This window comes from Anabrus simplex, chromosome 1 (genome assembly GCF_040414725.1).
Source record: "Anabrus simplex isolate iqAnaSimp1 chromosome 1, ASM4041472v1, whole genome shotgun sequence".
Taxonomy (NCBI): Eukaryota; Metazoa; Arthropoda; class Insecta; order Orthoptera; family Tettigoniidae; genus Anabrus; species Anabrus simplex.
In genome coordinates, this window is record NC_090265.1 from 1,084,577,766 (window position 1) to 1,084,590,989 (window position 13,224).

Genomic DNA, 13,224 nt, shown 5'->3' on the forward strand with positions numbered 1-13,224 from the left:
GTATGAAAGAACGTTCTTTTAAGGAAACATTCTGGCATTTCGATGTCTCTTAAACAATTAGAAGGGACGTTAATATAATCCTATTATTATTATTATTATTATTATTATTATTATTATTATTATTATTATTATTATTATTATTATTACCGGGCGAGTTGGTCCCGTGCGGTTAGGGAGGCGCAACTATGAGCTTGCATCCGGGAGATAGTGGGTTCGAATCCCACTGTCGGCAGCCCTGAAGATGGTTTTCCGTGGCTTTCCATTTTCACACCACACAAATGCTGGAGGCGTACCTTAATTAAGGCCATGGCCGCTTTCTTCCCACTCCTAGGTCTTTACTCTCCCATCGTCGCTATAAGACCAGTGCCAACAGTGGGATTCGAACCCAGTATCTCCCGAATTCAAGCTCTCAGCTGCGTGAACCTAACCGCACGGCCAACTTGCTCGGTTCTAATTAGTGAATCGTTCAAGAAATCAATCATTGTCAATATAATAATAATAATAATAATAATAATAATAATAATAATAATAATAATAATAATAATAATAATAATAATAATAATAATACAGTGGAGGATGTACATAGTTTCACTGAAGCTTTAGAACATGTTTAGGATTCAAAATATTCATCAAATTAGTCGTTAAAGGGAAATCGACGAAGTAATTTGTCTGGCCACGAGAAGACACGAGCCATGAAGGAATGTAAACATATGTCGGAATGTGCACATTCAGTTTCTATTTGCTTTGAAAGTGGAGAAACTCTGATGGTGTCAGTGTCCTTTGAACTCTGTCAACTCTTAAACAAGGTGCTGTACTCGTCAATTCTTTAATGAGGACTTGCCGAATACGGTACCTAGGCGCCACTCAGGGGACAACTATTACAGTTGGTACAGAAGGGGAATGGTGATCCCAAAATAGCTAATTATACAAAGACCGGTTGGAATTTATTAACTATTCTCAGTTTTCATTTTAATTGATTTAATTAACCCAGCAACTACACAATATTTTTGAGTTTGTTCACATTTTCGGTGTCCCAGTACGCAGCCTAGGGCAATAAATCACTCTCGACTGTGAGACTGGCAGGTTCAAGTCCCATTGAATATTCATATTGCGTTACTTCCCAAAGTTTTGTACCGTTCACTCCCAGAATATTCTGGCGTCCAGCTCCTTGGTTAAATGATCGGTGTAGTGGCCTTCGGTTCAGAGGACACTAGGTTCGATTTGCGGCCGGGCCGAGGATTTTAATTGCAAATAGTTAATTTCTCTAGTTCGGGGACTGGATGTTTCTGTTCATCTAAACATCTCTTCAGTGCACTATTAACCACCACAGAAACACGCAATGGTGTACAAATCCCTCCACAAGGAGTTGGGGCGAGGAAGGGCATCCGGCCATAAAACCGGGTCAATTGCACACACATATTCCTGACCCCAAGAAATTGGGAAAAGATCAAGATGAATTAAAATCCCAGAATATTCTAGGACAATGCATTGGTTCAAGTTCTGGTGCACCTTTTCCAATCCTAGCTCCATAATACATATATGCTTTCGTGATTTTCTACTGCCACTTTGGTAATACAGCATATTATCGAGCGGGTTGGTTACGCTGTTTGGCTCATGTAACCGTGGGCTTGCATTCAGGAGATGGTACATTCGATCCCCACCGTCGGAAGCCCTGAAGATGGTTTTCCGTGCTCTTCCATTTTCACACCAGACAAATGTCTTATTAAGGACACGGACGCTGCCTTCCTTATTCTAACTCTTTCCATCCTTACGTCGCCAAAAGCCTTCCATGATTGTATTAGAGCAGCGCTAAACCACTAGAAGAAAGAGGCTGAAGACTGTGATGCCCCGAGTAATCGGAAGAATATCAAAAGGAAGTGATTATTTCATTGTTCGCATTTGCTAAACACGTATCAATATGCATGTCACAGTATGCACCTTTAAAGTTTAATTCATCATGGCCACTTGAGCGAGTCAAGGAGTACCGCTCTTCGCGCTCTCAGGTGGCCGTGAGGTAACAGTACCAATGTGACGTCACTATCAACCTGCCGGCGACAAGTATGCCGCGACCTTTGAGAGCTGTAGTCACTATAACCAGCAGTGCTGCTACCTCTTACGAAAATAGATTTAAATTCCGACAGTTGCCTTATACCTCGTTTATGAATGCATTATATGCTTGCACTTACTACACTGACTCGTTTAACATACTTTGGGTTACAAACTGCGAATTCACGAAGTACATAACCATATGGCCTTCCATCCATATTATTATGTGTTATTTTTCCTAACCTTTATCCCACTGGGGTTGGAACTTGATATGGACTTTTCCCAGATTTACGGCTGGATGCCCTTCTTAACACCAGCCCTATGTGGAGGGATGTATTCACCAATACATCTTTCTTTGGTGGTGTGTAATATGTTGCGTGTATGTAAAGAGAAGTTTATTAACAACGCTCGAATTGCACGTTAACATGACCTAAACGTGACATAAATCTAAATATATTTGTTATATATTCACAAATACAGAGGAAGACGCGGACATTTGTATGGCACAAAATCTACATGCGTATTTTTCAACAACTGATCGATGATATTCATTATTTTGCTTACCGCTAGATCAAACGGTCTAGATTTAAGCTCCAGTTAATTAAAGTTTTAAGGGTTTGTCTTTTATAACTTGTGTTCTGTTAAGTACAGTCTTTCGAAACACCAGCCTTTAGAGGGATAATAAAAGGAGTTTCCATTAAATCGTCTGATTTTATACTTTTTTAGTTAGGAAACCGAAGTTAGGGCAGCTGTTAGGGTTCAGAATAGCCACCATTTGCAGCACCTCTTCCATTTCTAAGGCCAATAATAATAATATTACTTTCCTCTTTAGACAACAATCACCACCATCATCGCTTCCATTTCTCTAAAGTACTCGATATCTACCTTTCGGAGAACCTATTCTCTTAGTCTCTTACAATATTTTATTTCTTACTACGGTTCCTCTACTTATTTTAAACGATGTATAAATAATTGTGATTCGTCGCGACGCAAATCGTCCATATTTGATCCATTCATTGACGTTTTCTTGTTATGTTGTTCGTGTCTTGCCATGAAAGAGATAAGAGATGTGTACATGGGGTTTTGTTGTAAGAAAACATCATATCATTTGAAGCAGCGATCAGGCCACTAAGCTACCAGAGTCACAAACATGGTCCTCTGGTTCTGGATTCATGAAGGTAATACGAACTTTATGATACACTGTGGTATATGTGATATTTATCTGTTGCAAATGAATTAACCTAGACAATAGTCAACATGGGTGATGGTGGCAGATTATTTGAGCTGGAAATGTAGACTCCATTTTTTTGTGTACATGGGTACAAAACCACAGAGCTGCAATCAGGCGGAGAAACAATTTAGCAAGTTTAAGTTTTGTGTTCCTTGATTCATGATCTCTCTGACTATCCGTGTTTACATTACTGGGAAGCGGAGTTCAACCAATAAGAGACGATTTGTAATTAAAAAAAGTGCGGAAATTAATTCCAGCGCGGTAAAGTATAAAGGCAATTACGCCATAGTATGAAATGAAATATCTTACCATTACAGACAGATGTGTTATGGTGACGGGCTATATTCTCATATCAAAGTAATCTATAAGAGTTGTTGTATGCCCAGGACACAGGGCAGCTACAAACAGGAAAATGTAAATTCAAAGTAGTTGTATTTGGGATAAGCGACAGCTACAGGATAACTAGATAGCTTTGGATCTATTCATCCTTGAATAATGGAACCTCAAACTGACCCTTAAAAGCAGATGGCACTCCATTACAATAGATAATAAAGGAATAATAAGGAATCAGTTAAGTTTTGACAATATCATAATGAACATGTATCGGGGATGCGGTTAGAGAGCCCTGGGAGAAGAGATAGGATAGAATCAGACTATTTGTCAGGGCTGAGTGCAAACTGAATTTCTCCTGGAGAACTGACGCTCAGGAGGGTTGCTGCCTATGCTAGAATACGCAGGCGACCTGGGGATGAAGTGATAATGAAGACGACACATACACCCAACCCCCGTGTCAGCGAAACTAACCAATTATGATTAAAATATCCGACCGTGCCGGAAATCGAACCCGGGACCCCTATGACCAAAGGCCAGCACGCTAACCATTTAGCCATGGAGCAAGTATGAGCTAAGGAGCGTGAATTTGTAAATTTTACGGTAGTACATTTCAATTGTGATTTAACCGTCGCAACTTATTTCCCTCGTGATATTGTTAGTTTTATTTTTATTTTATTTCCTTTAATTATTTGTACCAAACGCACGCCCATATGCAAAGAACCGATTCCGAGACGCTTCAGATAGTAAGCAATCTTGGGCGTGGACTCTACTTAGAGAATTGTTCACCCGGGACCTTCTTAACCACACGCCTCCACACCGACCATTCAGCCAGGGAACTAGACCATCATCGGTTACCTAACCATGTCTTATTACTAATACAGTTATTTTCCACATTATATTAATAGCAATGGAAAATGACGACTGAGAATACTCGACTGTTTAATTTAACATTCTGAATTTTGTACGCCAGGATTCACAGACCGCCGTGAGATAATTTGACGGCAGCCATTTCAACACGTCTGTTTAGCGGGCTGTATACACTTCTGCATGAGCGTAAGCAGAGGAACGTCGTAAAGCTGCTAAGTAAATGCAACAAGAATTTGCAGATAGTTCTTCCATACGAAGGGATTTCATGGCAGCATTTACAACGAAAATGTCAGGAGGAAGGAGAATAATAATAATAATAATAATGTTTAAATAGCGGAGGATTAATAATGTTAGATTTTTTTTACAAGTTCCTTAACGTCGCACCGACACATATAGATCTTATGGCGACGATGAGACAGGAAGGGGCTAGGAGTGGGAAGGAAGTGGCCATGGACTTAATTAGGGTACAGCCCGGTCATTTGCCTGGTATGAAAATGGAAAACCACGTACAATCATCTTCAGGGCTGCCGGCAGTTGGGTTCGAACCCACTATATCCTAAATACTGGACACTGGCCGCACTTATGCAACTGCAGCTATCGAGTTCGGGTAATGTTTTATTTAAGTAACTAAGAAAACATATTAAGTATACTGCATAAACATGCAACAAAGTGCATATAAACTTGGAAAATATTTTACGTTATTCTGTTAGTAAACGTTTGCTCATTACTTTTGTCGTTATCAGTTACAACTACTTAAGTATGTGTTCTTAGTATTTAATATTTGTGGTTTTACTCACTTTGCTGTCGGCTGAAGCTGTCCTTTGGGAGAATTCGAGTTCGAGTTCTTTCTTATGCTGTTGAAGGTTTACGATCGATTTCCGAACTACAACGGGTTTGATTCAACCTCACGAAAGATAATGAGAAGTTCTCATATACAGTAACTGCACTGGTCATAAAGTTAAATGACTAAAAGCCGCACGCCATTTCATTTTAGCTCATACTTAGCACAACACTTGAGACATTATTTTTTTTTACAATGGAATTATTAATTATTTGAACTGAAAATGAAGGTACTATTATAACTCAAACGGAAAGAGTGGCTGACTAGAGAGTTATATCATTATGAGGCTAGAAGGTCGCCTTAAACGCACTTTAGGAACATTTAACGGATTACCAGTGATTAGGACACCTAATGTGTTTTACCCTGACTTCCGTGATATGTCTTTGGATTCAAGATGAAATTTTTAATTAAGCTGAATGCGATCTTTTCAAGAGTAATATCCTCATCTGTCTTATATAATTAATGCATAGTTCTCTGTAGTTGGAGGTTGTGTGTATGTGTGTGTGTGTGTGTGTGTGTGTGAGAGAGAGAGAGAGAGAGAGAGAGAGAGAGAGAGAGAGAGGGAAAGTGTGAGAGAGCTAGGACTGTACTCGTTTACTCCGCCAGGTGTCAAAATGCTCTCTTTCTTCTTATTACTAAATATGACTGCATTGCGAAATGCAATAAGTATCCTGTCCCAACCATTTTCTATAGGTAGGTTCACGAAGGAAAATGCTCAAGCAGCTTCACTCGCTATAATCAGGTAATGTTTTATAAGACGTTGCGTTGGTCGATGAAATGGAATGGAAACAGTCGTAATTCTACCTACCACTTTTCTGCTTCTGATTTTTATGAAACTTAGTATTAGGGCGTGCACTGTGGTAAAAGTAACATCCGTGCTGTAGCTGGTTTTCGTAACTCTTTCTGTTTAGAGTTCTTGAAACGAAAACTTCTAACTCCTCTTAGTAGTTAAGCAAAGTTGATAAAATATAAGGAAGAATTTACGGTTAAATGTAATCTCAGCTCATTTCCAATCGGAACATACATCTAATAATAATAATAATAATAATAATAATAATAATAATAATAATAATAATAATAATAATAATAAAATGATAATTTGTTATAGTGGAAGCCATTTCTTTTCAATTTCGACTCAGTTCACTTATAACAGTTAGGTTCTCCAGTCTGTGGAAACTAATTTGTGAATAAATACAATCTATAAAATACCCAAAAAGGAAAACAATAACAGGTTACACCTCAAAAAGAAACAACTTAATTGAAATAGGTCTTGAAAGATTCTACCATCTCTTATGAGATTTTACTTTTTAATATATTTTTATTTTATTTATATAATTTATGAACTGATTCATATTATTAAGTAGCGTAAAACCATTTATGTTAAAATCTGTGAGCACCCTTCCCATAATTGTTGAAATGTTATAACTTATGTTAATGGAGTACTCCTCATATAGTTCTTCTCGTCTTAAATTAGTTGTAGGCCTAGTAGTAGTAGTAGTAGTAGTAGTAGTAGTAGTAGTAGTAGTAGTGGTAGTATTAGTAGTAGCAGCAGCAGCAATATTGCCGTCCCCACGATGTAGGGAGAACGGTCCTGCCTTTTACCCGAAGGCCTCGGTTCGATTTCCGGCCACGTCAGAGATATTTACCTAGATCTGAGAGCAAGTTCGATGTTCACTCAACCTACGTGAGAACTGATGTTATTGGTTGTTACGTCACACTAAGTAATTTTTTGGCGGTTTTATGCGACGCTGAAGTGCGGGAATTTTGATCCGCAGGAATTCTTTTTCGTACTAGTAAATCTATCGACACGAGGCTGACGTATTTGAGCACCTTCAAATCCCACCGGACTGAGCCAGGATTGAACCTGACAAGTTGGAGTCCTACGTGAGAGCAATTGAAGAGCTATCTGACAGTGAGATATCGGCCCCGATCTAGAAAGCCAAGAATTACGGCGAGACGACTCGTCGCGGTGACGCCGCGTCACCTCGTAATTTGCAATCGTTCCAGTTGAGCAACTGTCGCTAGTTAGGCCAAAGCCTATCAGGGTGTTTGTATAGTAGTAGTAGTAGTAGTAGTAGTAGTAGTAGTAGTAGTAGTAGTAGTAGTAGTAGTAATAGTAGGATAATGTTAAAGAAATCAATCACTAGGGAGGATGGAGGACTGTGCCAATCAGGTCGAGTTCTCGACACACTTCCGTCTCTGCCAGATGTCACACGTGCTCTGTTTGCAGAGCGGTGACCCAGCTTTCCGATCATCCGGTCTGTATCAGTTACACCTTCGGAAGTCCGAGTGAACAGTAACACTGGACAACTACCTCTACGGTGTCAGAGCTGAGTTCAGTGACAAAAGTCCCAAGGTGTAAGAAAATAAATCACAACACTGTTATCACCAGGCATCGTTAACTGCTCTGTAGTTTGTTTCGTGTACCGCGTCGACGGCTGAGGAGCGGTGTTTGTGCGCGCGGGTGGAGATCACTGTGTTTGGGTTACTTGACTGCACTAAAATGAGTCTTATTCTGAGATGGAGGAAAATAATTATTATGTTAGATTAAGTAAGGCAAAAAATTAGATTGTGTTACAGGGACAACGATTATAATTATGAGTTATGAATTATATCACTTTTACTATTATTATTATGTCCGACTCGTTGGCTGAATGGTCAGCGTACTGGCCTTCGGTTCAGAGGGTCCCGGGTTCGATTCCCGGCCGGGTCGGGAATTTTAACCTTCATTGGTTAATTCCAGTGGCCCGGGAGCGGGGTGTTTGTGCTGTCCCCAACATCCCTGCAACTCACACACCACACATAACACTATCCTCCACCACAATTACACGCAGTTACCTACACATGGCAGATGCCGCCCACCCTCGTCGGAGGGTCTGCCTTACAAGGCCTGCACTCGGCTAGAAATAGCCATACGAAATTATTATTATTATTATTATTATTATTATTATTATTATTATTATTATTATTATTATTATTATTATTGCTGGGCTGAGCCGCTCAGACAGTTGAGGCGCTGGTCTTCTGATCCCAACTTGACAGATTCGATCCTGGCTGAGTCCGGTGGTATTTGAAATTGCTCAAATACGTCAGCATTGTGTTGGTAGATTTACTGGCATGTAAAAGAACTCCTGCGGGATTAAATTCCGGCACCTCGGCGTCTCCGAAAACCGTGAAAGTAGTTAGTGGCGGCGTAAAGCAAATAACATTATTATTAATTTTTTAATTGTTATCTGCATCTAATATACAATAATTTACTTTGGTGTTGGTTCAAGTACAAAATATATCATTAATAATATCAATTGATATTATACATGTATAAAACACGATAATAATATAACTCAAACATACATTTTGGCTCGAGTTTTCAAAATAGCATGTCACAGAAATGATCACTGTTGACATGTTCACGATTAATTTAACACAAAACCAAAACATCTACTTCATTCTAAAGTATTTTAGTAAGACTAAAGTGTTATCATTCCTTTACCAATATGTAAAGTATCTCTACTATACTTTCCTTTGAACTAATACACATTTTCCTTTAACTGTATATATTTAAATTAGGATACCTATACAATCGTTGACTGCCTGGAAGGATGACACTGTTTCCACCCACCGCCTCTACTGCACATACGCCACTTGGAGGACAGGCCCGTGCAGCCGAGTAGTCAAAGGCCGCTATTCACCAACGCGAGTAAAAGCTTCTATCATGGTTTAAAGCCAAGAAAACCAGGATAAACGTTAAAGTTGTATTCACCAACAATATTATATCGATTAAAAATTTTACCAGAGAAGGTTGGCCGGTAAAATACGAATCTTTGAACATCGCAGCTCGTAGACAACTGGAATATTTTACTGAAAGAGAAAATCACAGTGACGAGTAATAGCACCGAGATTGTTCCACAAAGTGGATACAAGAACACGCTGCGTACTTTGAGGACTACGATGATACTGATTATGAAAAACATTTTAGGTTATCTAAAGCATCCACACTGTCAATGTTCGATCATCATCTGGAGTTTCCAACAAATAGGCAGGATTGAATTCTAGATTGCAGCTTATATCTTGAATGGTACACAATTAGTTAAATGAAGAACAAAGGAATAAAACCTTACTTTTTGAGTGGAGTATACAATGTGTAGGCTATAATCTCTTCTTTGTCGCCATAAGACCTATCTGTGTCGGCGCGACGTAAAGCCCCTAGCAAAAAAAAAAAATATCTTCTTTTATTCCCTACTATCATGTACCCCGAGCTTCGCCCGCGTTTATTAATTCAACCGTTAGACGTTTTCAAACCAATTACTTAAAAGCAAATCCGCCTCTGTAGTGTAGCGGTTAGCGTGATTAGCTGCCCCACCCCCGGAGGCTCGGGTTCGATTCCGGGCTCTGCCAAGAAATTTGCAAAGTGGTACGAGGGCTGGAATGGGGTCCAGTCAGTCTCGGGAGGTCAACTGAGTAGAGGGCTTTGATTGCTACCTCAGCCATTCTCGAAGTGGTTTACCGTGGTTTCCCACTTCTCCTCCAGGCAAATGCCGTCATGGTACTTAAGGCCACGGCCGCTTCCTTCCCTCTTCCTTGTCTATCCCTTCCAATCTTCCCATCCCTCCACAAGGCCCCTGTTCAGCATAGCAGTTGAGGCCGCCTGGGCGAGGTACTGGTCATTCTCCCCAGATGTATCCTCCGACCCAATGTTTCACACTCCACAACACTGCCCTTGAGGCGGTAGAGGTGGGATCCCTCACTGAGTCCGAGGGAAGAACCAACCCTGGAGGGTAAACAGATTAAGGTACAAGAGCATAGAAAATTTAAAAGCAAAATAAAAATAAATTTATTAACTTTTTTACATAAATGGCATGCAATACATTATTCTATTTTAATCATATTGTTACTTTCAGTGCATAAGATACCGGGTTGGTGGATGGTACAAATAATATTAAAACAATATAACATAAATTATATAAACATAATTTTTTCCTTATAGAGCTTTCGGATAAACTACATTAAGTGTCCTTCAATTTGGAGTTAAGATGTATAGTATGTTTGCCTTTCCAACTCTTGAACAACCCACGTACAGTTGACCATGGGAGAATCCCGTCTCCCTGCTTCATGGTTGTGTAATTTTTTTCGTGTGAAAATGGCTGAAAATAGGTGAACGGATGACCTAACCTAGCTTTTGTGGAAAAGTACATTCAGCTCAGGTATTCGCAGAATGCCAAGAGAGAAGAGCACAAAAATAAGCACGCCCGAGAAAGTGCATTGAAACGAACTGCTGCAGCACATGCTCATTGATGGTTTCCGCATTCAACAAGCAAGGAATATCATTCGGAGCTTACATCCTGTCTCTGTTGGTAAGATGTCTGAAACGGAAACATCTGAGAAATACTAAAACACTCCACTAGTTTCAGACACAAATACCGTCTTGCGTGTAGAAGTCCACCTCCATGTCAACTCCTCACCTGACCTCCACCAAACCTGCTTCTTAAACCAGCACCTGACCCACAAGGCCAACCTGCGTCGTCTACAAGATTCCTTACAGGCACGGGATAGTCCTTTCGTTTGACTGAGAGTGTGGTCTCAATTCTCGTGACTTTTTTGTGCATCTTCTTGCACTGTTAGGTTACAACCCTGAGGTTTAATGAAATTTCACTGGTTCGCCAGTTCTATTAAAACAAGCAAGCTTGTAGTTTTATGTGGATGTTAGTGTCATGAATATAGTCACGGAACCTCCAGTCTTACGTTGAATATGACGTTTAATTTTAAAATTCCAAGTATATTGCTCCGGATTCGAACCACGGCTGCCTTGATAGTCTTCTTTTACTTTAACTTTTCTTTAAGTATACATTTTAAATTTACTTTCCTCATAGAGAAGGCTTATGGCATGTTGTTTACTAACGGAGCCTCGGGAACAGCCATGTCCCGTAGGCAGAATGGCCTTCACAACGGTATTTCTTGTTATGTAAACGGCTGTCGGTAAATGGTGGGCAGGGCTCATTGTCTGAGTCACCACTTCGATTTGCTTCTTGAGCGTCCGTACTCTCCTATGGACCCAGGATACTATTATTTCCAGACAAAAAAATTACAACATCTTCAAGAGCTATTTAACATTTCCTGCGGTTCATAATCAGATTTTTCCCTAACTTGTGCTCTTTAAGATCAATAATAAGTAAAACTTGAACGCTTCGAACTTTTTGAACTTAAATCACTTGTGTGGATGCAATATTCACCTAACTTCTAGACCACTTTGTCATAACACTTATATTCAAGAGTAATTACAACATGCTGTGTGTTATAACTGGGTTGACTGCTGAAAATGGACTTCTTCTTCTGCAACCGGTTGTCCCACATCTGCGCAATATATCGCATATGTGGATTTGACCCTGTTTTACGGCTGGATGCCCTTCCAGACGCCAACTCTATATGGAGGGATCAAATTAATATTGCGTGTCTGTGGTGGTTGGTTGTGTAGTGTGTTGAAGAGGAAAGTGTTGGGACAAACACAAACACCCAGTCCGCGGGTCAGAAGAATTAATCAGATGTGATTAAAAACCCCGACCCGCTCGGGAATCGAACTCGGAACCCTTGGAACCGAAGGCCTCAACGTTGACCATTCAGTCAATGAGTCAGACAATAGTGGACTAAATAATAATAATAATAATAATAATAATAATAATAATAATAATAATAATAATAATAATAATAATTTTGAATTCGAAAGAGATTCATTAAACCTAGTACATTTTGGAAATCATCCGCCTGTGTGATGTAGTGGTTAGTGTGATTAGTTGCTACCCCTGGCAGCCCGGGTTCGATTCCCGGCTCTGCCACGAAATTTGAAATGTGATACGAGGGCTGGAACGGGGTCTACTCAGCCTCGAGAGGTCAGCTGAGTAGAGGAGGATTCGATTCCCACCTCAGCCATCCTCGAAATGGTTTCCCGTAGTTCCCTCTTCTCCTCTAGGAAAATGCTGGGATGGTACCTAACTTAAGGCCAGGGCGGCTTCCTTCCCTCTTCCTTGTCTGTCCCTTTCAATCTTTCCATCCCCCACTAGGCTCCTGTTCAGCATAGTACGGTAGGCCACCTGATTGAGATACTGATCCTCCTCCCCAGTCCTATACCAGTTCCAAAGTCTCACGCTCCAGAACACTGGCTTTGAGGCGATAGAGGTAGGATCGTCGCTGAGTCCAAGGGAAAAATCAACCCTGGAGGTTAAACAGATTAAGAAAGAAAGAATAAATTTTGGAAACCGAGTTTAGACAAAGTTATTTTCATCAAATTACCAGACGGCTGTGAATGTGTTAAAAATAGGATGCGAAACTATTGAATATGAATAGCTTTAAATATATAAAAATCGCTCTTTGTGTTTAGGACTGTTTGTTCACTCTGATCTTAGTACCGAGCTGTGAGCTTGCATTCATTCGGGAAATGGTGGGTACGAATTCCCTCGTCGGCAGCCCTGAAGATGGCTTTCCGTGGTTCCCCATTTTACACTAGGCAAATGCTGGAGCTGTACCTTAATTAAAGCCACGGCTGCTGCCTTCCAAATCCTAGCCCTTTCCTATCCTTGCGCCGCCGAAAACCTTCGATGTGTACGTGCGACGTTTAAACCACTCTCAATTAAGTGCTCGAACAAAGAATTAAAAGTATAATTTGAGAATCATCACTGTAATTACTAGCCGTCTTGAAATTAACACTGTCACGACTTTATGTTCTCTATTATGAGCGCATACTCTCTCATTTTTGTGCTTTTCTTATAGGTGAAATTTACATTGGTGGAGTTCACTAAATCTTTGGAAGAAGATATGTGTGTGAGAATGCACTTCAACAACGCATAATGATAAAAGTATGTCGTACGTTTAGTAGGACAGATTGAAGAAATAGCAAGGAGTTAGTGTATAGTAACGG